A 25,927-nucleotide genomic window follows, 5' to 3' on the forward strand; every position below is an offset into this window, starting at 1 on the left:
CTTCACTGCAGATGTTACATACCTCATTATTGGGGTGGCCACTGCAGATCACACACAATGCCAGACAAGACGTCTGATGCTGGAACATGACTCACTTGTACTTCAGCTTCTTCCACTGACCTCCCACAGACAATTAAAAGTTAAAATTCAGTAGAATGTACTTTGTTTGCTTTAATGATAATGTTTATATAAGATGATTTTTAAGAATCAAAGCAATAAGCAAGTCAATTTTTCAGCCAAAATCCACCTAGAGTGGGTTTGCAGTCATGACCACACATAATCGGATATTATCCCTGCCTCAGTTTGACATTCATCCAGAAAGAACATGCTTTCATCCAAGGTAATTACAGTATAATTCTTTCTTTTTCCCCTCAAAGCTAAGATAACACATTAGTCTTGAGTTATTTAAATAATATTACCAAAATACCAAAGACTATAATAATGTGTGCACAATATATCTTAGGGTAAAAATAATTGCTGGCACTAAAATATATTTCATGTCTTTCACGTAAAAACATAAAAAATCAAATAGGTATACATATTATAAGGTTTTAAAGAAATTGTTCCTTTCTTATCCTTTTGGGATTCTACACTTTAGTATAAAAATTTGTTGAATGGCAATGTGCTTTTGTATTTTTCATATAGCCTTCAAAACAAAAGAAGTAACTGGTCATCGTGTTTATACTGGAATTAAAAAGTCAAGAATTTCAGGAGGTGATTCGCTTTCTAGGCCACAGGCCACAGGCCACAATACCTACATTCTTCTAACTCTAAGTTAGCCACCCCTGGGTCTGGTCATGACTGTTGGGCCAAGAAAGGACATGGGAATGGGTAGAGGGGGCTCATGGAGGGGAATGGGTCGGGTTGAGCTTGGATGGTGCTGGAGATGTAAGGAAGGCTGGAGCTGGCAGACCAGACCCACAGAGGCTCAGCCTAGTATATGAGTGCTCACATGAGTGCTCCCTAGAAGCTGGCAGCTGAGATTGGCTTTATCCTGCGCCAATCCCTCCACATGGTAAAATTACCAAAAAGGACACAATCGGGTTAAGGGCCTAGAAATCGTGCCTTTGTGAGCCTCTCATCTACCTAGTGCTACTCTGACCACTTTCCCTAAGCAGAGACTAGAGCTCCTTTCCTTTACAGTTTCTAGGTGACCAAGTACTCCTAAAGTTTTGGAGCTTTCCAAGATCATGTGGGGCAGCTAATGTATTAGTGTTTGTCTGTTCTTTGCAAAAACTATCACTGGAGTTTCATGCACTGTGATGAGTATAAGGGGTGCTCTATTTCTGCTTCTGGTCCAGGATGACTTTTCCAGTCTGGTCTTTGACCTTGACCCTCTCCGAACTGTACTTGGTCTCCTGGTAGCCATTGCAATACACAGTCTTGCTGGTACCATCGGGAAATTCCCTCCTCTTGAACTGGGCTGTGTGGATTTCTTTCTGCCCATTGCTGAACACAGTGATTTTGTCAACATTCCTGGTAGAGAAGAAACAGTCTGGTAAGTTGGGTTGTGCCATAGCCAGTTCTGTGAACATGGAACAGGTAGGGATGAGTGACACCAGTGCCAGGAGAGGAGGACATAGCTGTGCAAAGCAAGGACAGGAATGGTGCTGAGGGCTCAGGGACTGATGGAGCCCAGGATGGCTGGGGATATGTAGGTGGGGCATGAGGGAGACAAGTTGTAAGGGCAGCAGAGTCTGTTCACTCAACCTACGGTGACAGCTTGAGGTGGAGGTGAGCAGAGATGTGGTTTGCACACAGAGTGCCATAAAAGGGTAAATAAAGTGCCCCCACATGAATGGGCATATTCTGGCTACCCTTAGGGGAGTTAATGCAGTGCTAAACCAGGAGAGAAATATAGCTCTTGGGCTGTAAAGTAGAAGGCACAGGAGAGACTGAGGCCAGCAAGGAGACACCACCAGGATATTGTGGTTAGGTGGATTTGGCATGAAGAAAGGGAGGACCTAAAGCAACTTCCCAAACCACTCAGGCAGCTAGATGGACAGTGCTGACCTCAGATCTTCCTCTACTCACAGCAGTATAGAGACCAAATCCCACCAGCACTTTCTGCTGTGTCTTATATATTTGTTTATGTGGGTTCTACAATAGCTTTGGGGTCCCAATTCTACAACAGACTGGGCTCATCCTTACAGTGCAATTCAAACCCAGCCAACCTCACTGAGTTAAACAGCTGTGTATCACTTAACGTCAGGGACACGTTCTGAGAAATGCATTGTTAGGTGATTTCAACACCAGCTAAGATGACTACAATGACATTAGACAATGTGATCTTGTGTGTACCCTGTTGTCAATTGAAACTTTATGTGGCTCATGATTGTCCCTAAATTAATGTTTAAACCTATGATCTGCATAAAGGGACTCAAGACAAAAATTGTAGGGTTAATGGTATTATTTTCTGCTCTTATATTTAAATAAATACTTGAATTCATAAAAATCTAAATTAACATGAAGAAATTATCAAATACACAAATCAAAAGTTGGGGATGAGGACCGAGGATTTAGGTCAGTGGCACTGCATATGCCTTGCAAGTGCAAGGTCCTGAGTTCGATCCCTGGTACTGGAAAACAAAAGTTGGTGATGATTTGGACTCATACTGTGTAATACAATACTAACCTTTTCACACATGCGATTGTCCCATCAGGAAACACAGTCTCCTCACACCCAGCCTTGAGGCAGGTCACTGTCCCATCTGGAAACACAGTTGCTCTAGAGCCATTAGGGTAGAATTTTTCTGCAGAATACATTTTTTAAAATGCATCTTATACTGAGAGTATTTAGAAACCACATTATATCTCAATGATCTTTCTACCTGCAATTTATAGAAAGAGAATATTTCTTAATCATGTGAGTCTATAACTAGGATTGTTAGACATAATATGAAATTCCCAGGTCAACTTGACTTTTGAATGAATTAATAATATTTTAGCATAAGTATGGACAGTTCCCAATTTACAATGACTTGAGTTATGATTTTTCAACTTTACGATTATAGAAAAGTGATATACATTCAGTAGAAACTGTTATGGCTTATATCTAGATAGCTCCCCAAAGCCTCATGTGGTCATAGGTGGTGCTTTTCAGAGGTTACTGGTTCTAAGGTGTGTGATGTTGGGTTTAAATTGGGTGATGCTGGGATTAAAAGGGTAGGATTACTAAATTAGTCCACTGATTGGTTAAGCATAGTTCTGGGCATGGATAATAGGAAGGCACACCCAGGGTGTGGGTGGCACCACCTGAAATGTGGGTAGACTGGACAGGATAAAGGGGAGAAGCTTCTGCCTTGCTGCATGCTGCTGCTTCTGCTGCTGCTGCTGCTGCTGCTGCTTTGCTGTCTCCTACCTGCCTGCCATGAACTGTTTCTCCTCCGTGATGCCCTTCCACCATGCCACCCTGCCTTGGAGCCAGCCAACAATTACCTGGAACCTCAGCAAATTATAAGCTGCAATAAAGCTTTTCTCCTTTAACTCTGGGTGTCTGGGATTTTTTTTTTCTCAGGAACAGAAAAATAACTAAGACAGAAACTATGCAAATTTTGGGTTTTAGTCTTTCCCCAGGCTACCCTCTCCCAATGTCTATGAGCTGCAGCCTCCAGGTGCCAAGCCATCGCCAGGGTGGACAACCCATACTCTAGAGTATGCTGTGACATAGCTATGTTTGGTGTCTTACGTGCATTTTCAGCTTATAATATTTTAAACTGACAATGGGTTTACTGGGATGGAATGCCATCAAATGTCAGAAAACATTTATCTGTCCCAAATACTTAATGGAACATACTTATACCATAAAATTATTTGTTGTTTACCTGATATTCAAATGCAAGTAAGAGTCTGAATCATTATTTGCTAAATCTGGCAACCCTTATAGCAAAAGTTCAAGGACTTAAATATTATATTAAAGTAATCAGAAAAAAAACAACTGTATAAACAATAAAAGTATACTTTCTGCATTTCACTATTCCAGCCAGGACTTAAACAACATGCACAGATATCTTTGCACTTCCATAAATTTATCTTCCTAAGTGCTCAAATATATTTTATGGTGATTCTTTTACTATGCCCTCAATGTTTATATCTCACCAAAGTTAATGTGTTGAATCCCACCCCAAAGCAACTGTTAAGAGATGGTGCCTTTGGGAGGTGATTGGATCTTGGGGGAGGCACCTTCACAAAAGGAATTAGTGGTCTTGTTCAACTGAGCTCCCTGTTCTGTCATGAGGAAAGGCACCATCGATTTGTCCTCATTAGACACCAAGCCTGCCAGAACCTTGGTCATGGACTTCCAGCCTCCAGATCTGTAAGGAATGAGTTCCCTTTGTTTAGTGGCCACTTGGTTCATGGTGATAGTAGTCTGAATGAACTAAGACTCATCCAGAAAGGACTAATATTCCAGACTCATTTTGTGTCCCATTCTATCAATTTCTATTTATATTTGAACATTTTGCTCCAGGCAGACTGACAAAAAAGTTAATATCCTCCCAACTTTGCTCAAATGAGCTCCCTAAGAAATTTCTATTGCTTCTATTTGCTTTCTGACTCTCTAAATCCTACACTTGAGGTCCAAGGCCCATCATAGTCCCATAGCTGGTGACTTCTGGCCTCTGAATACTTCATCCTCACTGGCAAAAACTTGTACTTTTATTTCTTCATATTGACTTGTTTTGTCAACCGTTAGCAGTTGCTGGCAGACAAGCGGCATAAAAACAAATGTGAAGAATCTGAAAACTAAGGGAAAATTCTGCCTCTTAAAATAACTGTGAGCACAAACTGCAAGATTGTTTCAAAGTGGTATTTTTAGTGGAACACCCTGGAGAAATTGCAGGCTCTTCATTGGTCAATATTTTGAGACTCACTGACTGCCTGGCACATAATCAATACACAATATGTCTTTACTGATTGTATGAATTCATGTGAACATTTGCATAACAAAAATTATACCTATAAAGTGGCAATAGGGGGAAATGATGGGGCATTCTTTGGTTTTTGTCCTTGAAATATCAGTCATAGGTAGAAATGTAGAAATGTTGAAGATATGGTGAACATATCCAAGAACAATAGCAGAACTTGGGTTTCCTGCTATAAAATTAAGTGGCACATTAGAGTCATTCTACATGGACCAGCTGAGATTCAAAGAAACCACTTGTCTATAAAATACTTTTATTTTGCATCAGACCTGAATGAACATCAATCACCCAACAGGGCATTTGTGAACTAGCAAGTGTAATTTTTCACTCTGAACCTTTTGCTGAGGGTTACTGTAGAAAGCAATTACTCTTGTGTCCCCCTCTGTGCTCATTTGCATAGTCCCACCCTCAGTGACAGATTATGAAAGTGAATGTCCTAACACTACACACAATAGCATTGGCTGGAAAACTAAGACAAAGACAATAGGGTCAGAAGACAAGATAGAGCAGCACAGCCTGGGACTCAGGAGCAATATGGGCCTAACCTGTGATTCACCATATTTGAGACAATGGCGTGGATAACAGGGGCTGATTCTGTCTTGGCAATATGTCAAAAGTATTTTACAAACTCTTCCACTACAAGATATCTAGTAGTGCCAAGGAAACAGATATAAAAACCCTTTCAAATCAGTGTTCAAGAGCGTGGAAAGAGCCCCAAACTACAGTGGTTTCTGGAAGGCAGAATAGACACCAATGCTGCTGGTGTCCTGTGGTCACTTGCTAATCTCAGCAGCCTGGAGGTACAGCTTATAAAAGGTCTTCTGGGACAGGATATGAGATCTGCATCCTGAAAACAAGATTTGTGTCCCTGCTTCATGATAACATTCTTAAGGGATGTGTCACTCTGAAGGGATGAACTAGAAAATACCTAATGTTGTCCAATGGAGCCTTCCAGGGAGCATGTCTTCTTTTGAGCTCTCTCCAAAGAATTTATGACATCAGGCTGACTGTGAAGCATGCTCAGCACTGCAATCCCACTGCCGATAGGTCTGGAAACAACATGGTGTGGCCCCAAACTACAATGGCAAGGCTACCTACAGGAGCAAGCACAGAGCTTCCTGGACAGACACCCAGACTGGGCCCAAAGGATTGCTGCCAAACACGACCCAACGAGACACTATGAGAAAGGCGAGGGGACAGCACCATAAAGAGGCATGGGCAGAGCCAACAGTGCTCACCCAAAACTCCAGACTGCACAGTGTCACCAGGAGCAGACAAAGAGAACATCTGCACAATAATTTAGGGACTAAGGGAGTGAGTTGGAAGCAAGAGAAAATGACATGATCCAAAAGACTCAGGAGATCTGATAAAGACTCCATTCTCCAGTGAAGAATATAATCTTTAAAATTAAGTCTAAAGGTTATACTAAAAATAGCATGTGATATCCCACTGGAGAGAAAATTAGTAAACTAGAAGATAGTTTTAAAGAACCCAGAAAGTAAAAAAGATAAGAAGAAAATATGTTTAGAGCCAAGGAAATTAGAATGAAGTGGTATAATATATCTGGAATTGGAGGTTTGGGAAGAGAAAAAAAGGAGGAAAATGATATCAGTAAAAATAACAGCTGAGAATTTTCTTGAACTTAAGATATGTTTGCCAGATAAAATCTAGGACATGCAGTTAAATTTGAATTTCAGAGAAACTACAAGTAATTTTTTAGTATAAGTTTGTTGGTTATCTAAAATTGAAATTTAACTGAGAATCCTGCATTTTTATTTGCTACATTTGGCAACCCTAACCCATGTGAGACATAAGTCATCAAATTTAAGATGCACAACAAACAAAATTAAATCCACAGCTATGTACATCATTGGGTAACTGGAGACATAATATTTCTTCAAAGCAGCAAGAAAACATGAAAATCACTGTCAAGGGGAGAGATTAGGCTGCTGCTAGGCTTCCAACATCTCTGCCATAAGGTCGTGGAACAGTCTTCATTCAATATGCTGAGGAAAATTTCTATTATCCCCTGGCTCCAAGTCTTCCAGGGAATTTCTCTGGAGGAGAAATGAAAGTCAAAGTCCTCACTGTGGTCCACACATTCCACTGCCTACACTTGGCTTCATCTATGATTCCCCTCCTGTCACATGCCCACCTCACTTCTCTAACACACTCCAGTGTCCGCTTCTCCACACAGCCTGCTTTCTCCACACTGTCCTCCCCCAGTATCCACACAGCTCCCTCCCTCAATTCCTACCTCCCCTTAATGGCCACCTCTTCAGGAAGGCTTCCCTGGCACTCTATGGACAGTGGGCGCAACTAACAAGAAATAGAACAGGGACAGCCCTTTTGGTAGATTCAACAAAAACAGCCTGAGTGACAAGAAAGGATAATGAACCCCAAAATCTGTATAAACTTTTAAAAAAAATTCTTAAAACAACACAGTAGTAATCTTAACTCATGTTAAGGGTAAAAATCGATTTAGAATTAAAATTCTGGCAGAAACCAGCACAATGAAGTGAAAGATGGGCAGGTACACCAGTTCATCTTGTCAAGACCCTCATGGGGAGGTCATGGGGGCACTGCACTCCTTGGTGCATGAATCCACTGATTTTCACAACTGAGTGTGTTAGGAGGTGGGGACTGGTTGGAGGTGCATTTGTGGGGTGTGTCTTTGGAGGTTTTGCCTCTTGCTGGTGCTCTTCTCCCATGCACCACTCCCTGGTTCCCATGAAGTGAGCAGCTTTGTTCCTCCACACGATTCCACCATGATGTTCTGCCTTACCTCAGAACCACAGAACTAGAACCAGCTGACCGTGGACTGAAACCTCTGAAACTGTGAGCCATGTAAACATCTCTTCCTTTGTTTTGGAGATATCAAGTATTTTCTCCCAGGAATGAGAAAGCTGACCAATACATGTACATACATACAAAAGGGAGAAAGAATGCTCAAGAAAGTGTGCAAGAGGTTAGAAACTAGTGATTATGGGTACAGAGCAGGTAGGAGTTCTTCGTACTTTACTGGAACTGTTTTGTAAATTTGAAATTACATTAAAATAAACAGATAATAAGTTTTAAAAATTTAGAGCACTAATGAAAGTTAGAGCAAATAAATATTAAAAGAGTTGAACAGTAGAGTTTGTCCTAATAGAATGCACAGCAATTGGAGCACATGTTCTTCTCAAGATATACAGAACAGGGGCATTTAAAATAATGAAATTTAATAGAAATAGGAATCATTGTATTTCTAGAATACAATGTAGACATCTAGTATCAATATGAAAAAATTAAGTGAACAAAACTGAAATACAGAGGGGAAAGATCACATGAAGATTCACTTTCACTGTCATACAAATTATAGCATAAATATTTTATTATTTTCTAGAGCACATGATTAGATTATGATCTAAAATCTTAGTCTCTGAAAGACAAAAGGTGCCTCTACCCACTCTGAGTGTTCAATACAATACCAGTCTGGTGTTACAGACCCATCTGGGTAGATTAGCCACATTTCCTAGAGAAAAAGCAATCATCAATCATCTAATTGTGTAAAAACTAGAATAGGAAATGAACTTAGCTTCATCTGCAGACTGTTTGTATAACCAAATACAAGATACTTCTATGGTTTAAAGCTATGCAAACAAAGCAATGAGCCTTGTTAAATTAAACAAGCATATCATCAATTGTGCCTAAGGCAGAAGTCTGGCATTGTGAGTACACTGTCACCTGGTGGCTACTTGCAGCCCTGCCCTAGGAGCTGTTCCTGTGGATGGCACCTTCACCATTGCACCCTTTCTGTGGCTTGGAAATTGGGTATGAAGGCAATTTTAAGACTGTTTGCAGGTGTCCAGGAAGGGATTTGAGGCATTATGTAGGTAAAGTCACACATTCATGGGTCAGCTCACGCAGGCCCACTTTCAAGCTGACTCCACAGTAGGAAGTGACATTTTCCCTCGAGAAAACCAGATTTAACCATTTCTGTTGACCCAAATCAGGCAGAAATCTACACACATATACAAAATCCAGTTGGACAATGTTTTTTCCCAAGAATGCAGACATCTGGCAGACATGAAATAGCAAGATTTAAATGGTTACATAGACTTTGGCCGTTTCAAAATCCATAAGAAACTACTGCAAAGAATTTTTGCACAGCATATTGGAGTTGGCAGACTTCCTTTACAATTAATAAAAACTCTTAAGTAAATTGCAAATTTGGGGGTACTGCGGAGAGTAAAAAAGAGGCCAATACTCACAGTTAAGGCCTTGGTCAAGAAGCTGGGGTAAGGATAAGTTCAGTAGTAACTTGGTAAGGACAACAAGAGTAACGAAAATATGCTGAGTTCTGAGCCACTATGTACAGACTGAGGACCGCGGAAGGGGTGATGAGGCCTCACATAATCCAGAAATTTCCAACCAATCTGTAGCCATGGGACACACTTGCTGTCACTCTGCACTGGTTCTGACACAGTTTGGGGAAATGTGCCATAGCTTCCATGCCAGAGTACCATCCACTGTCAGCCCAGAAACAGCTGTGTTCTTCCCAGACTTCAGACAACAATCGACAGACCTACAGAACAGCCCAGATACCCCGGGGACCCTCAGGGGAACCCCACAGGCTGGTCCTCTGACTCACTCACTGTCTATAGTGAAACTTGGCCATGAGAGCATCCTGCCTGGGTCAGGATAGTGATCAGATGGCTGAGCCCATGGGTCAGCACTTCTCTGAATTTATCCCCTACACAGTAGCTTCCTGATGGATGAACTACCCCCCCCCCACCATGTTTCACTACCACACCAAAAACAATAGCTTGATCTTTTCATACAAAATCTGCTCTTAGGTTTTTGTTTTTATTTTGTTTTACAATTATGGCTAGACTTCTTAAAATAGAAGAAGGAAACTAAAAAAAGAAGTCCAGATTAATATAGAGTACCCACTTTGTAGAGCCCCTTACAGTCTAGTTTACAGGACTCATAACTGAAGACGAGCTCACTTGAACCTCTCCACTTACTGATCAGAATATGTGTTTTCTGATAGCAAGCCTCAACCTTCTGGCCCAAGGATTTCCAGCAGCAGGCACCAAGCATGGTGGCCTTTCGGGTCGGGAGGAGCCAGTGCTACCTCTCAGGAAAATGTCTGGGGAAGAGGCAGACTTCCTGAGCTGAACTCCAGCCTTCACTCTCCTGTCTGCACTTCCCACAGCCTGTGCTGCTGAGGGCAGCCTGGCAGAGGTCACCATAGCCAGGAAACAACCACAGCTGTTCTTCCCTGGGGTGGAAGCCTCAGAAGACTCCATAGTCAGGAGGTGGTGGCTCACTGCATCTTCTGGAAACCCTAGCACTCAAACCAGAGTTAGGGCACAGTTACTTTTAACACAGAGGCACCCGCTGAGGAAGACTGAGATGCTGATCTCCTCATATGGTGGTCCTGACTCAAGAGACAGTGAAGCACCAGGAATGCCACTCATGTTTATCCATACGCTCTTTGGGAATGTGCTCCAGAATAAAATTCCCAAAATCTCAGGGTAGCTGTGAGGCTGATGCTCCTGATCACAGAGTATCCTCCTGATGGGAGATTGTCAGTCAGAGAGCTGGGACCTTTGGACGAAGACATCCAAACCATTAATATGAAAAAATAGATATTAAAAGTAATGAGAGATAAAATTAACCCATGATAAGGTGAAACAAATTCACAAAGTTTGTCGAGGTTACCTAGAGGATGGCATTTTAAGGTCCAGGCAGAACTTCAGAAAGGAATTCAGCAGCTTTTTGTGATCTGACCACACTAGGGAAACAGTAGCACATTGCCTCAAAGTCATGATCCTCCTGCCTCGGCCTCCCAAGAAACTGATCATGTGTGTCTACCTATGCACACAGTACATACATGTTTTTAATAAATCTGGAGTTTCCTGGGAATAGTATTTTCATTTTAAACTAAAACTGAGTAAATCACAAAAGAAAACTGCATCGGTAAGCAAACAGAATTTTATAATATGAGAAGGCAATCTTAGGAAAAACACCTGTGTGACTCCCACACCTTCATACAGGCTGCACAGAGCCCAGGAGACCCTCCCTACCTGTCCAACAGGTGCCAGCAAGCCATGCCCAGCGACATCCCTTCCACTCACAAAACAGTGGCTCTCAGCTGTGTAGATGGCATTTCAGAGTGACAGTCTGGGGAAGTGGCATTCTCGCCCACATTATCCACCAGGTTAGGAAGCATTTCTCATTCGGCCAAAGGGGTGTTTTGAAGGGGGTGCCCGTGAAAGTGAGTGAAGGGCCATTTGTCTGATGCTGCTACTCTGATATTTGCCCACATTGGCATAGCCAAGCCATAGCACATCCCTGCCTGCTGGGGTCTGCGGGCCTGGGGAGGCCAACAGGACCTGGAGGGTTCCCAGACCTGCACTGAGGAGTGGCCCACAGCTACAGATAAGATTCAGGAGAAAATGCACCCTTGGCTTTCATTAAGCAGTTTAAGGTCTGATTATGGTATAAGGACAGTATAGGGACAATTGTTGCCCTGGAGAACTTGTCTAAAAGACTCCATATTTGTTCAACCTAATGTTTCCATAGCATCTTGTACAGCATATGCACACAGAAGGCGCTTAACTCAGGGTGACTCCACTCACCGATCTGCTTATTAGGAAACTGCACGGTTTCCACACCATCAGGATAGGTCGTGTATGTTGTCTGAGCATCCAAGAAGTAATAAATCTGTAAGTGCCAGAAAGACCTCTGTTGGGCTGCAGCTTGCCTTATAGGTGGACTTGGACTTAACATGGTAAAGCATTTCCTGTAGGTAGCTGAGTGTGGTTGGCAGGTGGGCCTAACCACAGCCATGGGGCCCAAGAGAAGGAACTGGCTACCAATGCCCCAGAAATGACGGCCCTGGACTATTAGTCAGTGGGAGAGATTACAAGACACAATGTAGCTCTCAGTCCTGCACTGGTAGAGGCAGGCTAAACTGTGAGCTCTTGGGCTTCAGTGCCTTGGAGGCCAGCAGCTGGCTATATCCTGGGTGAGGGCATGACCCACGAGACCCACCACTATGAAACACCCAGCTCTCAGCCCCAGGGCCTGCTGGCAGCTCCGAGAGAACAACTAGGCACCTATTGTATCAGACATCCATACAGCCACACCATGAAAACCACCACTTGACAGTGACATTTCCAACAGCCACGCAGTCTTCAGTTCTCAGCAAAGGAGAGGAGGAGCTCGAAGAGCAGGTATTGAGGAGGAGGGTGGCAGGGAATGCTCTCCATGCTGAGTGTGAGCCCATCTCACCCACACAGTGGGGAAGGGGAAATTCTTAAAACGTGTAAGGCTCCCAAACCAAAAATCCAACTGACTGTACATGTTTGTTTCCAACATGATTCCGTGGGAGGAAAGCATCTGACCTCCCTCCTCACTGAGAGCCACTGGTCACTTCATGTAGGTCTCCTGCAATGGTGCCTGTGTCTCTGGGCCCTGAGAGAATGGGTGAAAGAGCATAGGTGGGGTCCCAGCAAGCAGTCACGTGGGAAGCGGCCTGTCTCCGCTCCATCTCACAGGCATCCTCTCCTCACATTTGCCACTTGTCTGAAATCGAGTGGAGCCAGAGTCCTCCCTCGTCCGCCGTGACAGCCCATGTCCCTCTGCAGACCTGGTCTTGACTGGGAGCAGCAGCACCGGAATGATTCAAGGTGAGGCACTTGCTCACCCCCTCCAGGGACTTTTCACTCCAGGAGAGCAAAAGTCTGAGCAGGGATATTTCCTCCCTGGCTCTGCTCAGGGTCTTATTCTTTTCTGCTATCCCATCTTGACCTCAGCTCACGGATTCTGAAATTTCTCACTCTGCACCTGCATTTCTTACTCTTGCATCCCTAAGCCTAGCTAGGAAACGGCTCTCTGGTACTCCGTGCTGAGGAAAACTTGGCCCCAAGCCCACAGGTGGAGGTAGTCTGTGAGAGCAATGTCACCCATGGCTCCACTGGGCTATAACATCACAGAAGCCACCATTTAAAGGGTTGTTCACACTCTTGCGTTGTTCACATTTCTCAGCAAAATCAGGGGCTCTATGGGTGCCTGGGCCAACAGAAGAACACCTAGCAGCAAGGTCCAGCCTTGTCTACACCCCAGGATACTGATGTCACCATGGGAAGGTCAGAAGGCTTCAGTGGGGGCGAAATTACCCATCCACATGCATACAGATGCTTCTCATTAAAACAAGTGAAGCAGAATGGGCGTGGTGTGTGTGCCTGGAATTCCAGCACTCTGGGGGGCTGAGGTAAAAAGGTGGCAAGCAATGCAGCAGCACAAGCAAATGAGCCACTTAGTGAAACTCCAGATCAAAATGGAAAATTAAAAAAAGGCCTTGGGATGTAGCTCCGGGCAAAGGCCTTGGGTTCAGTTCCTAGCAGTGGGTGAAAAAAGTAAATCAGACGCGAAATCAGAGGAGCTCTGCAGTGACTCAGCTCTGAGTGCATATCCTGGGGTGAGTGAAAATAGTGAGGCGGGGCATTCAAAGAAGAAAAACAGAAGAATACAATCTGGTAATGTTTCAGTACTAAGAGACTGTTCTTAATCCACAACAAACTGTACCCTTGTGTCCAGGCCCAATTTACCACGACTATTTGCCCATGACCCAGATTCGTGTAAGTTGTCACATCCCAAATTACCTGGAGAACTGCCACCCTATAGATCTTGCTTATGAAACCTCCAAAGTTTGTGCAACCTATTTTCCCCACATATGTTCCTCTGTCACAAAACACAGTCTGTCCCAATGGGTCACAAACACAATTTTGGCTCCCTAGCATCAAGCAACCCTAGCTATCACAATCTGCTCTCTTCCATGTGTATGTCATCTGCCTTTGCCACTGTGAGCCATGGGGTGATAACTATCAGTAACTGAGTACCCACATGACATGAGTTTATAATGACCAACAATGGGTCTTCCAACCTTAGCTCCACTGACAACAAGACTGGAAAATTCTCTGTGAGGAGGCAGGATTCTCCTGTGTACTGGGATATTTAGCAGCATCCCTGGCCCCAACCTGCTAAATGCCAGCAGCACTCCCAACACTCTCAGTAATAAAAATCAAAAATATCCTCAGACATTGCACATGTCCCAGATCGGGGACACAATTGCTCCTAGTCAAGAACCAACCCTGTAGCATATATGTCCTGGTTTTATTAGATGTAGAGACTGAGAGCTGTCAATTTGCTGTCAGCACAGCTGGCCTGGCAGTGCTGTGACAAAGCCTCCACCCTGTGGTTCCCAAACTCAAGCTTTCTGCTCCACCTAGATGGCAGATGCAGGGTGCTTGTGCCTTCTCCCCAACTATGTAAATGCTAGGAGACCCAGGGAGTGCTACAACCACCAAGTCCACCTGACATCCAGTTTATACAAGTGCTGGGTCCTGGTCCCACCTCACTTTATTGCAATCCTGTGATAATATGGATTCTATGATTCATGCTAATTTATAGAGTGCTCAGCCTCAGGTTTCTACAGCAGCAGGGGCATTGGGTCATTTAATCTTTGTAACCATCTTTTAAGTTTAGTCCTAATTATGAACCACATTTCATAGAGGATTAAAACTCCTAAATGATGATTCAATGGAGGCAGTGGTAGTAGTTAGTCCCACTGACATGGAAATCTGAAGTTGGAGAGACTCTGAAGAATTTCACTTGCCCAAGCGCACCACAGAGAGAGGATCACCCCATTCCCAAAGAGCATCTGATTCCAGAGCCTGTGTCCTGCCCTTTTCCTTTCCCTCATCCATGAACATTCACATAATAAAAGGGTGCCATATGCAGAATGTTCCCTAATAATCTCATTTTGATTTCTTAAAAGGCAAACAGACTCAGCGCACACACCACTCGCTGATCAGGCTTGATCTTCTTCATGTCACCATTGTAAAACTTGATGGTGGTCGTCTTGTTGTCGGTGCTGGTCTCCTTCCTGGTGCCATTGGGGAAGGTGACAATCATGCGACCGTCTCTGAGTGTCAGCTCCACCTTCATGGAGACACAAAAGCTCTGAGATGAAAATTATGTGGCTATGTAAAGCTTCACTATTGTGGTTTCACTATTTTCCTTCCATTCAGAATCATTCTAGCTTACTGCCTGCATGGCACTGTCGAAACCAACTGCTGCATTTCCATCCCCCCCCAAAAATCATTAAATCCCTCAGTTCCAAAACCCAATTCCTCATTTCATTTTGAATTATAAATAAATTTGTTCCATAAATGTCTTTTTTGTAAGGTCACGTTGCACATTTGCTATCAGTCTGGATAATTCATGATCATTGGATTTGGTGAATTTGGAATCCTGGGCTGTATAAATCACATAATTACTATGTAAAAGCTACCTTTTATAGAGTTTTTACCCTTTTTGTCCTATACTTTTGACTCATACAGTGCTCTACCCTGTCCCAAAGATTCACTGATATCAATTAACAATCAGTAACTATGGAACTTCATATGCATCGTGCTAAGTTAGAAATTTAGAAAAGAATATCTTTGTGTTCAAAAAAAATATTAGTCATGAAAAGACTAGCATAAGGAAAAACTGACAGAAATAGCCTCACTATTTGGGGAGTTAATACATGTGCATGTGAAAATTAGCAAAATGTATTTTATTATTTCTAAATACAATTTGGAAACCTAGGAGTCAATTCAACTGAGATGAAAGCTAATGCTTTATGAAACGTCTTTGGCAATCCAACAAAATTTGGTGATGTGTGCCCTCTGCTGGCCAATCCCACACCATGCAATTTGTCAGGTTTGATAACAAAATTGCTTATTTTCCTGCTCTTAAACCCATCAGAGGGATAGAGCAGGCTATACCCAGTTCAATATTAGAAGATGAATCTTAACCAACAATAAAAATTCCAACAAGGCTTAAAGAACCAATTACATCTCAGAAATGAAAAACACACATATAATATTTGAAATGTTCCATATAGGAAAAGTTCATAAAATCCTTAGAATCATGTAAGTCAATTATATAAATGTTTTGGTCAACAAGCTGCATATACAACAGGGGTCACATAACATTACAGCACAGTCAAGAAATTCCCATCACCCAGTGACACTGTAGCCATTACAACCCAGTGGAATGTGTTCCCCTAATATGTGCAGCAATACTGGTGTAAACTCACCTGCTGCACTGCCAGTCATGCCAAAGTACAGCCCACACAACACACAAGCAACATGACACTTCATAATGATCACAGTGACTATGTTACTGGTTCATATATTTATGCAATAGACTTTCTACTTACTATTTTAGCGTGTGCTCCTGCTTTTTAAAAAAACTTAAAAAAAAAAGTCTGTGTTACTCCAGCAGCATCCCTGTGCATTTGGTGTTTATCCCCTTTCTTGATCACACCGAGAGGCCACATCAAGAGTGGTGTACTCCCTGATCCGCATGGTCATGAAATCATCTAAAGACAGTTTTTAGAATGTGTCCCTGTCTGTAAGTGATGCATGACTATAGAGGTTTTTGCATCATTTTATATTATAAAAAGAGACAGACAAGCAAAGAATTTCAGCACACCTAAAAGAAGACACACAGAGACAGAGGAGATAAGATGATTGGCCAGAAGAAGATATAAAGTACCAGGGACCTGAGAAAGAGGGGCATCCAGGAACATGGGCAGGAAGTAGATGTTCTCCACTGCAAGAGGAGGAGGCTCGTGTTGGAATAGCCTAGAATCAGCCTCCTGCTTCATGCATCCACACCTTTGAGTTTCCTAAGCTTGAGTGATTGATTCAATCTGTACTATTGACAAATCAGCGGCATCACCTGCTGCTGAGCCAGAAAGACAAGGTATGTGGAATGGGGTCCTTTTCCTCTGACAGCACTGTCCACAACTCCCCAAAAGAACATCTTGATAAACTCTCCCTTATCTGAATGTTTTATCCACTTGCAAGAACAGAAATCCTCCTTTATTTAGGGCCGAGTGCCCTCAACAAAGGCAGAACAAAGATGTCCTCTCCTTTCTCTCCAGCCATCAGAAAAGGCTCACAGTGCATGGATGTTAAATTGAGCAAGGTGCTGGCCTATCACTCCTCCAAGGGAACCCACAAACTGGCTCATGCACCACAGCTGCTCACTGATCTCTTCCAGGCCTTCCTGAATCAAGGCCACCAGCCACCAGAGTACAACCTTCAGGATGAAGGCATCCTCTGAGGATGTAGGGAGTGGGAGACACTTGAGGAGACAGAGCCAAATTTTCCTCACAAAGCATGTCATTTTATTTAGCTCTGGCAAATGCTTGTTGGCCTCTGAGCAGGAGTCCCTGGACAGTCTGAGCAAAGAGTGGGGAGCTTAAGAGCTACAACTGGGGAAAAAAGGAATGCTGCAGATTCCTACCTTGCCATCTGCGTGTTGTTTTTCCTGTATTCCCCTCTTCTCTGTGGTGGTGTCCAGAGGGCATGCTGCTTCTTGGGAAGGCCCTGGCTTTGTGGGAAGATTCTGCAGAAAGAGTATAACTGTGGCCCCTGTGGCCTTTGTGAACATTGCTGGGACAATCAGTTTTGGACATTCTGTGTTTGTTTTTTTCCTGGGCTGGGGAGGCAACCTGGGACCCTGAGCATGCTGAACACAAGCAGGACCCCCTGAGCAATGCCCCAGTCCATTCTGGTTTCGGAAGGTATTTCTTCCACTTGTTCTCTCGATCAAGGCCAGGATAACAATGGCAACAACTACTATACCCAGCACCTGGTTCTGAAACACAGATCACCAAGGTCTTGAAGTGAACCCATTAGCAGCTGGCTTTAATTCAAAAAATTAAAGCCCAGAAACAAAGTTCACCACCATCCCCTCAAAGATGGCCTTGGAAAGGGCATGGTGGATGGATGGTGCAGATTTTTGCAGGGAGCAAAAAACAGTGGGGCCCCACTCTGAAATTTCCTCACAGCCAACTACTTTTACATCGCAAGTGTACTGTCCAAATTCCTTCCCATGGAGAAAACTCTTCCCATTTTGTTGGCATTTTTCATTAAATATAGTATGTGATAAGTGGACCAGTAGCAATGGCTTAGGAGTATTTCTGTTATATTTGCCTTTGAGTCCACTCATTCCTTCTTGAGGATTGTAAATAAATATAACAAAATTTTGATCTGGGGAACTCTTCAATCAGGAAAACCACCAGTCTGGATTTGGCTATGTGCTAAGTGCAACCAACTTAAATCTACAAGAAAAAACAATGTTTCTGTATGAAAGGCTGAATGAGCTCTGAGAATAAGGAGGCCTTGGATTCATCTTAGTCTTCTACACCCATCAGGGATGACAGGATGGTGCTGCCATCACCAGGGACCCCGAGCCACCTCCACAGCAACTCAGCCCCACCTACCTGCTGCCCCCTGACGACTGGAGAGGAGCAAGGGAGCCTCCTGGCTTGGCCCTGGCCTGGAAGCTTGGCCTTAGAGTTCTCTGGGACTGAGGAACATGCATCTGAAAGAGGAGAGAAGCTACATGTCAAAGGACAGTGCATAAGATGCTGAAAATATCACTGTCCCTGTGCTGTTTGTAAGTCTGATTTAGCTGGAAACATGTTCTCTTTTTCTTATGAGATTACAGGTGCCCAGTTGTTTCCACATGCTGTATATCACAGAGGAAGTGGGTGCTGTTAGTGAGGACATTCAGTCCACATCTCTGGACATCACTCCTTTTCAAGTATAGGATGGCTTCAGAGAATGACTGGGAGGAGCCATTGGCTCACCCCTGAAGCTCCTTCCAACCTGTGGGTAGCAGACACAGGAGTGAAAGGACCCCCATGAGAACCAGCCCACTGGACATATGAAAGGAGACAGGGGCCATGGGGAAGTAGGGCCACAGGCTTTCAGGAGGGCCTGGGAACTGCCATGGAGAGTCACCAAGGGGCTGAGGAGATGACAACAGGCACAGGGCACAACAGGTAAACTAAGACCTTGTTGGGGACCTGAGTGGAAAGCAGGAGGGCAAGGAGGCTGGGCCACTGAAGATCAATCAGCAGGAAGTCTGCACTGCGAGCGGTGAAGCCAGGGAATAAAGGTGTCTGGCTGGTGTCGGTGATAATCGCCTGTTAGAGGGTCAGAAATATCTGGAAGAACAAGCAGCTGGACTGGGCTGAGCAAGGGAAGATGTGGCAGGTTCAGCAAAACAGATGGAGAGGATCCAACTCAGGAATCAACAAAAAGTGACTGGGAATTAAGAAGCTCCAAGGACTACACACGCTTGCCATGGTGCAGCTTCCTGTACACACCTTCTTGTGACAAATGCCCGCACATCAAAGTGGGCAAAGGGAGGGCAAGCTCATGGGCACTCACTCTTCTTGCTGGCTGGTGCCTTCTTCTCCTGCAGCAGGACATCAGAGGCTTGTGTGGGTAATTTCCTGACACTGGCTTCTTCTAGAGGTCTGGAAGGCTTGTGCGCACCCTGGGGACAAGGACAGTCGTGGAACTTGCATGTCAACTCCACAGAGATGGGATGCTGGACGCGGTGAACTTTAGCACCAAACCCTTCAGTACCACCCAGGACTACACCACAAGCTGCTTGATACAGAGAGCTAAGTCAATTTCTTTTTAATGGAGAAAAACCCCAAGTATAAAGTGAATGCTAAAGAAAATGCTATTTTTTTTCTTTTTGTGGTACTGAGGATTGAACTCAGGGTCTTCGCACTGAGCTACATCCCAAGCCCTTTTCTTTACTTTTTATTTTCAGACCGGGTCTCACTACATCACTAAGTTGCTCAGGCTGGCCTCCAGTTTGTGATCTTCCTGCCTCAGCCTCCCAGAGTGCTAGGATCACAAGTGTGCACCACCATGCCCGATTGATTTTATTGGAAAATTACAAATAATATTAATATAATAATTAATATATAATTTAAAGACATGTCTAAAGAAAATGCAATTTGTATCTATAAAACAGAATATTTTAAATTGCTGGGTCCATTTGAACAAGTTGAGACCTCTTGGTAGACTTAAGTGGAATGTTGTCTAAACTAGGATGAAGCAGCACCAGCTTCCAAGGTCACCTTTCTATCACTAGTCTTTTTTTTTTTAATTTTATTTTATTGGTACATTTTAGGCGTACAATATAATGACAGTCATCATTGGAGATTTGTACTTTTAGATAATCACTCTTGGTTCTTATTTTTCCCCTTTCCCCTGCCCTCCCTGCAACCCCTCCATCCCTCCCTATTCACAAAGACTTTGTTTCCATTTTTTCATTTTCTTATATTAATTCCATTCCCCTCTTTCCTTTCCCCTACCCCTCCCACTTCCCCTTCCCTTTGCCCCTTTTCTTCCTATTTCACATTATCTATTATACCCTTTAGTCCTTATTTACACTTTCAGTTTCTCACACTATAGAAACTATTCGGTATTTACACATGTGTGTCCTATTTATTTCACTTAAGAGTGTTGCCTCAATGTGCATCCAATTAACTATAAGTGTCTCTAATTTCTCATTTTTTATGGCTGAGTAGTATTCCATTTTATAAAATAACCACATTTTCTTTATCCTGTCTCCAGTTGATGGGCAATTGGGCTGATTCCAAGTTTTAGCTATTACAAATTGTAACACCAGTCTTTATTATAGGGTTGTAACCTCTTGTGGGTGCTGAACAGTGAAGATTTTGGGAAGGAGTTTTGTTTCTTTCTGTGATGTTATTTTCTCTGAGTCAGTTCTTTCTGTCTTTATATTTATTGGCTAAAAATAAATGTGGTGGTATTCTTGCATTAAGAGCATCATTAAGTCCAAAAATGTGAATCAGAACACCACACTGGTTATCATGTAATCTAGATGATGGTGACCCTGTTTGTTTGCCTACAGAGGGGCAGAGAAAGGGAACATGCCATTTCCTGCTAGAAACCCCATGGTCTCCTGGCACACAGGAACTTTATGATAGAGAGCATAGACAGGTTAGGCACCATAGTAAGATAAAGTGCTTAAAATTGAATTTAACAAAGTATAACATAAGTTGTTTTCTACCCTTTGTGCTACTCAAAACTTGATGGCTCTAAGGTGTGAATTAGCCACTCGTCTGGTTATTCTTCCATTCATGCACACATTTATTAAGCAATCTAACTACATTTGCCTAATGAATCCCATTCGGTGTGGGAAGGAGAGAAGCCTGCATTCTCAAAAGAAGCCAGGAAACCACACAGTCCCTCCTAGAACTTGAGATGTCGCATAGTCAAAAGATCTGAACAGATTGGTACTTTTCCTACTTTTAGCAAGTGCTTGGACTGGGAGAGTTCAGATCCTCCCTCAGAGAATCAAGTGGGGTGGTGGTTCAATTTGTTGGGAAGTGACATCAAATCTAATGCAAGACACATAACAGCTTCCATTAGCAGCAGTGACAGATTCTTGAATCATCAGAACGGCGAGTTCAGATTTTGACCAACTAAGCCACCATAGATATATTTGAGGCTACCAATGGTTTCCATGGCTTCTGTTAGAGATGCTCTTGACTACTCCTAAGTGTTGGGGAATGAGCAAAGCAAAAGCCCTTCAGAGGCCTGCAGGAGTTGTTTGTGTGTGTGTGTGTGTGTGTGTGTGTGTGTGTGTGTGTGTGTGTATTCATCTATGTGTGTGATTATGCCATGTCAGAAATACCCAAAGTCCTTGAACTATACACTTAGAATTTCACACAGCAAGTGCAGATAAGAAATGCTAGTGCTTCTTTTAACTCATCAGAAATTATCTGACTCATACCAGGAAGTTGTCTATGTGGTTCCACACATCAGTATCAGTGCGTGTAGTTTCAGTGATATAAGCTGTTCAGGTTCACGTGCAGGAAATAGCACTGAGACAAAGCGGTAAAAACCTCTGGCCACACTCAGTCTCTGGGGCACATCTGTTAGTCACACATCCCAGCCATGGAGGCCAAGTGTCCCTGATAGCAGTCAGGCTTCTGAGGGGCTGACTGTGTCTCTGAGAGAACTCTGGTTCCTGATGAGGAATGAGGCAGGTGATTGTCTTCTGTTTGTCTAAAGCTGTTCTGGAGGATGAGGAACAGCTGAGCTCCAAACTTGTGTGGAGTCAGCAAGGTTCAAACTCAAGTCCTGCCATCCCCCAGCCCAGCCCCATGAGCACAGCAGAGTTAGTGGCAGGATCAGTACTAGTGCAATGAGTGGGAATGGAGAACCCTGTACTGAGCATGTCAAACCCCAACCATGGTGTCCCCTGTCATAATTGGAGTTTGTTGGGTGTCTTGGAAGACTGGGTGTAGACAAGGCAGCGCAGGTGGAGGCACTCTGTCTTCTGGGATCTAGGAGAGCCTGGCCTAGCCAGCATTCACTTCACACTGCCATGGGGCATGGAGCTGGTGGAAGACAGCAGCTCTCCCAGGAGCAGCTCCATGCCCACCAGACTCTCTCTGACACTATCTTAGGGAATACAGAGGGCCCACTGTACCAGAGCATTTGATCCACAGGTCCTGGGAAGTGAGGCTGCAAGCTTCTCTGTGGCTGCAGCACCCTGCAATCCCCTAGCCCTCAGCTCTTCTCTAAGTGCCAGGTTCTGCTTTGTCAAAGCATCTATCTGGTCCTGGAGTTTGCTGTGAATGACTGACCATTAAGTTGCCTGTCTCTTGAGTTCACCCTCGAGGTCGGAGACCTGGTGCTGTAATTGCTGCGGTGGGGAAAGAACACTGAGCATCTCAGAGCACTGCTGGGTGCCTCTGCCCAACCCCAAGCCCCTTCCCATTGGAGACGTCCCACGTGACATCAGAGGAAAAACAATCAAAACTACAACAGCTTCACCTATTTATCAAGTGGTGTCCGCTGTACCTATTCCACACAACATGACTGGTAAAGATGGTGGGTGAATTATCATTATATGTTAAAATATTTCCATGGCAAAAGAGACCAGAATTCTTTTCTCCTTCTTAATCTTATCCTCGTGGGGTCAGAGTGGCAGGAGTCAGGAAGTATGACAAGTACTTTGGGACACCAGGTCATGCTTCCCCAAACAAGCCTGGGCCTGAGGACTGTTGAGCTGCGGTACATAAGCAGCAGCAGGTGCAGGAGTCAGGGACAGAGGCCACTTGCTTCCTCCTGGGTTAACCTCTGAAGACAGCTTCAGACCCTTCTCCTGGAGATGTTCCAAGGGACCGGCATGGACCAGCTCTACCTGAAGCCTTTATCTGCTCTCTCATGAGTTGCTGCTTCGAGATTCAAAGTCCTTCTCCTGGTTCTATCCCTTCTCTAAAAAGCCCATTCCATGTTGAAGATGGTACAGAAGCCAAGTTTAAGCTGACTTTTTGAGAAGCAGCCATTTCCTGGCTGTCTCCCATGTGTGCTTTTCTTGCTGGTCTTTCTCTTGTACAAGGATCTGCTCCAAGAAACAACCTGCTTCTCTTACCTTAGAGTATTTTCCTTTCACAGAGATTATCTTCCAAAAGATTATCTCCAAAAAGTCACATTGTAAATTGACTAAAATTTAAAGGGAAAATGACAGACAATTTGAGAAGAAGTTAGCAATCATGTTATTCTCCTAGTTAATTCCAGAAACAGTGGGAAAATGATTGCAATTTAATTCTAAATTAAATTAACATCTTCCTCATCTCCCCTTAAATTATCCTGGTGATACTAAATTCATGAAGACTGGTGAGGGGCAGGGGAGGGGCATGGGGATGCAACTGGTGACAAACCAGAAAATTAGGAGTCTCTGTCAATAAAATCCCTGGTCATTTTCCCCACATGTAATCTTTTTGGTTACTCTTTTATTTTGTGTTAATGTGTTTTAATTGTACATATTAATGGAGCCCAGTGTGACATTTTCACACATGCTTGCTTATTCTACATCAAAACTGCAACCTTGATGCTTCTGGTAAAGGCAGGGAGAGGCCAGGAGCAAAGGACAAGTAAGATGTCTCTGGTCACCAGCAGAGGGGGGGGGGCACTGCCATTCCAGAACCAGGATGTGTGTACTATATGGAACTCATGGTGACTTCTCACAAATCCTAGTAGACCTTCCACTAGCGGGCCAGTGACAATGGAGGGCACAATACTTTACCAACTGGGATTTGAATTCTGACTTTACACAGTTAAGATGTAAGGATGCATGGAAAGCATGAAAAACCTTCTTTGTCTGAGTCCTATTCACCTGGCACTCATCCCGAGGAAAGCGCTGGGCTTTCTGCTCTCCAGAGATGACTTTGTGCAATGCCTCCAAGCCCTGAAGGGAGTGACACCCTCTGGCTGGGTGACATAGCTGAACCCTAGGAGCCTGAGCTAAGGGCTGGGGAAATTGCTGACCCCAGGCTGGGCTGCCCCTCTGTTGCCTTCTGCTGTATTTGGCTAATTCATGGTGGACTATGCTTGCTGTCTATGTCCCTTCCAACTCTTTCTGTCTGCCATTGTGTCCCAGGAACTTAGAGCAGCATGCAGCACCCAGAAGCCCCCCACTGTGTGTTCATCAGATGTTTTGGTGACCCATCACATGGGTCAGCCTGGGAAGCCAGGCAGAGGCTGAAGCTGGGGTTTTGCGGGGGAGGAGGAGAACACAGCTAACAATCAGGAAGCCTCAGTCACAGTAACAAAGATGGCAGGAGCTCCTCCTGGGCACACCCAGGTCCATGTGAGGGAGGAAGGGTGCACTAGGGACTGTGATGGTGTCCATGAGGAAGCCCTCCTCCAGTGCTGCCTGCCCCAAGCAGTCCTTGATGGGGCCATGACATTTCTTCCCTTCCCTGTCCTTTCAGGTAGTCTGGAGCAGTGTCCTCACTAGATGGAGAACATCACCCTCCCTGCACACACATGCCACCAAGGGCCATGCACACAGGTCCCCTGCAGGCCAGACTGTTCATCTTGCTGTAGGGGAGCTCACCGTGGGGGCTATGGAGTCATAAGTCTTGGCTCCATGACCTTAGCAGTGCATCCAGCTTCTTTATGGGTAGAGTGTGGACCATGCAACCTCTCCCACGTTTGTGGTGCTTAGAGCTGATGAAGCACTTTGTAACATGCCTGGGCAGGGCCCAGTACATGGACACCATGAGCATCACCCTCGTGGAGGCCAGGCCTCTGAGTCCCCAGCACTAGGCAGACACAGCAAAACCTTGGATGTGAATGGACATGTTTTTCTATGGAGTCCTCCTTTTGACTGTGAGGAGCCTGCAGCCTTGTTCCTAGAATAAACAGGGACAGGAGGGGGTGGTGGGCAGTGCAGGCAGAGGGCCTTCAGTGAAGCAGATGCTCTAAGTGGGACAGGGGAGAAGCTGGTAAAGATCTAGAAGCTGGTCAGGATGATTCAAGCATGCACACTTTCTTTCTGTTTTCTTTTTTTGTGGGGTTGGGGGGTGTTTGTTTGGTTTTTTTTAAGCCAAGCTTTTGAAGGCTTGTGCCTTCTGGATTACCAGAGAAAAACTGACATATTCACATTTTCTTTAACTCCTCACCCTGCCTCTTGTTCATCAGAAGAGAAAGTCACAGAGGGGGAAGAACAATATGTTCCTCCTAAGAGGAAATCAAATACAGGCATCCGATGTAAGTGCATCACTGAAATGGTCCTGCAGGACAGCTGAAGCAAGGGGAAATTCCAGTGTCTGGTCTCAGATTGGAACCAAAGTCATCCCCAAGAGACAACCTGCAGTGCATGCACACCGCACCCAGCTCACCAAGGCCTGCTCACCAGCATCTGCTTGGCCTTGAGGTCCTGGACGGGGACCATAGCTGTGATGGCTCTGAGCTGGCCCTGGCTCCTGGGTCTGGGTTTTCCATGGGGCTCACCTCCACTCCTTCCTTGGCCTCCAGGTGACAGGTCAGCATTCTGGCTAGGAAGAAGAAGAGTCAGAGAGCTCCTTGGGTTTCCCACCTCTGCCTCTCTGCTGGGCAGCTGACGGCCTCACCATGCTCCCACTGAGAGCGAGTGTGAGCAAACTCTTCACTGCACCCACACTCCCCTACTGCATGTTCTGGGCCAGGCCTGAGAATGACCAAACACAAAGACACCTTGCAGCCAGAACCCACAGAACAGAAGGGGCTGAGCCTCTCATGAGTGGCCCACCCTCGGAATGGTAGAAAGCACTTACA

The 25,927-nt window shown here is 44.4% G+C and overlaps 1 pseudogene; it reads right to left on the reverse strand.

Moving 5' to 3' along the window:
• Positions 1-440: 440 nt before the first annotated feature.
• Positions 441-25,663, reverse strand: LOC147823339 (centrosomal P4.1-associated protein-like; annotated as a pseudogene).
• Between the last annotated feature and the right edge of the window lie 264 nt (positions 25,664-25,927).

This window comes from Heterocephalus glaber, unplaced genomic scaffold, assembly GCF_053883595.1.
Source record: "Heterocephalus glaber isolate CG9 unplaced genomic scaffold, H.glaber_assembly_v1.0 deba00001593, whole genome shotgun sequence".
In the NCBI taxonomy this organism is placed as follows: domain Eukaryota; kingdom Metazoa; phylum Chordata; class Mammalia; order Rodentia; family Bathyergidae; genus Heterocephalus; species Heterocephalus glaber.